This window comes from Pteropus vampyrus, unplaced genomic scaffold (assembly GCF_000151845.1).
Source record: "Pteropus vampyrus isolate Shadow unplaced genomic scaffold, Pvam_2.0 Scaffold31, whole genome shotgun sequence".
NCBI classification, from domain to species: domain Eukaryota; kingdom Metazoa; phylum Chordata; class Mammalia; order Chiroptera; family Pteropodidae; genus Pteropus; species Pteropus vampyrus.
In genome coordinates this window covers 2,652,628-2,655,055 of record NW_011888812.1, presented here as the reverse complement: position 1 = coordinate 2,655,055, position 2,428 = coordinate 2,652,628, and positions in this window count along the sequence as shown.

Sequence of the window (2,428 nt, the reverse complement as noted above, 5' to 3'; positions counted from 1 at the left end):
TATTTAATCCAATCTAGTTCAAGAACTTCCTGTCAATACTTGACAACATCTGGGAAAGTATACATTTCCTCCCACCCTGGAATTTGCTCCTGATAATTTTTCTTGCCTAAACCAGAACAATATGTTTTTTCCCCAACAGTCTCAAACCTTTCCTTCTGCCGATTTGTTTGCTCATTTATCCAAAAGGCACCCCTTAAGCCCTTCTCTGCCTACAGCATTCATTTGCAGTAGTTTGGATATTTTGGATCTTCTCTATGAACCTACAGTTTCTTCCTAAACTTGGCATTGTGCTCCTTTCTTATTTTCATACATTAGAGAAAAAAAAAACAAATTAATGTCATCTTCCCTCACTCTTTCCCTTCATCCCCTGTGAGGAAAAAAAAAAAAAAACCCCAACTACTCTTGATTAAAAACATAAAAATGTAAATAAATACATGGCTCAAGGCATGAAAAGTCCAAGTGTTACCTTGCTCAGCAGGCTGCCTAGGCAAAGTGTTGGGATGTCTGTAATTCAGTTGATATTATTTGATACCAACAAGAGAGCAAAGTGTGTTCTTCTCTCCTTCCTTGCTCTCCTGTCCCTCAGAGCAGGCTGCTGCATTATTTATCAGCCTCCACTGTCCTTCCCAGCCTCCCCCACCACGGAGGGCTAACCACAAAAGATGGCAGCCAATCACAGGCCAGGAGCCCCCAGCTCCAGCTGGCACCTGGCTCTCAGGAAGCTTTGCTGGGGGACCTGAGTGTAGAACCAAACACGGGTCTATGCTGGAGCATTGCCAAAACTGCTAGTTTGCTCATCAGGACTGTTTGGTTGGAAATGATCTTGCCAGTATAAGCTCTGGCTTCTGCCAAGGTTTATCCCTCTGTGCCTCAGTATCCTGCTCTGTAAGATGGAAATACTAACAGTATATACCTCAAAGAGTCAATGAGGTTATACACTGAGAGTTATGGTAAACACTTGAGACAATGTCTACCCTTAGTAGATATTAATCAAATACTAACTATACAAGAATTTTTTATTGTTATTTTGAAATGGTATCCAAATCACCTCAGCATCCTTCTATCTGGTCAATTCTCAGTCAGGGAAGGTTGTGCTCTTTGTAACAACACTTAAACATTACCAGAGTGTTTAAGTCAACAGACTTGGATTTAAATCTTGCCTCAGGTGATTGATGTCTCAATCTCTTCATCTACAACCTAGGATTGATAGTATTAGCCTCTAGTTATTGAAAGCAATAGATGAAGCTTCTAAGTACTTTACATGTCATTTTCACCACAGTTCTGCACTTTTGATATTCTTATCTCTAAAGAGAAGCAACAGAAGTTTGGAGCAATGGAAAACTTGCCCGTGGTCACACAGCCACTGCATGAAGTTTGGAGCAATGGAAAACTTGCCCGTGGTCACACAGCCACTGGTGAAGGCGGGGTGGGCTTCCAAAGCCTGTGCTCTTAATCACGCCACTCTACTATAAAAGGAGAATACTGAAGGCCATTTACATAGTGTGAGGATGACTGAAAAATGAACTTCAGTAAACCTAGCACAGTTTGTGTTTCAAATCCCCTTGATAATTCTCAAACCAGCTTTATCCTCCAAAGTACTCCTGTGTTCAGATAATAGTTAGGGATTGCCTTGCTCTCACTTGGTCCTCAGCACAAACTGTCAAAGAGGCAGGTGCAAGGATTACTCCGAGATCTTCTGTCTTTATTAGATATCCCTGTTAGGTCCCCGCTGTTTTACAGTTGGGCCGGTCCAACCACACAACAGTCCTAGGGACACAGCTTCTGCTTGGTAAGCTCAAGACAGGGCAGAAGCCATCGCAATAACATTGAGAGAGAGAGAGGAACTGGTCTGGGGCTTCTAGGAGCTTCAGTGTTTTTATACCCAAAGGGATGGAGCCTTCACCTGAGGTTCACATGATACTGAGAGACTGGGCAGGTGCAAACAGAACGTTTCCTGAAGACAGTGCCTATGTTCAAATCAGCAGAAAGCAGGGCCCCCAGAATGTGCTTTGATGTCCTTTTCATACAGTGGGGTCCAGTAGAGAGGAGTCACAACGTGTCTGACATGGAAGAAGATGCCCTTCTCATTCATCTTCCCACGCTCCAAAACCCTGCATCTCTACTGAACTCAGCAAAAGAAAAAGAAAGGGCTAGGTTTTCTCGCTTCACTTTGAAGATACAGGAAAACAGGAATATCTTACAGAATCGAAACAAAGCAGCAAGTTCCAGCTTTGAAGGATCGGGCTTCAGTTCATAGACTGACTTAGAAGTTAAGTGAAACAAGAGTGACCAACCATTCCAGTTTGCCCAGGGACCTTCTTGGGTTTAGCCCTGAAAGTCCAAGGCAGAACAGGGTCTGTTGGTCACCCTTCAGGCCCAAACCAGAGTGAAAAAATTTCTCTGAGCTCAAAAATTCATAAATAGGAGC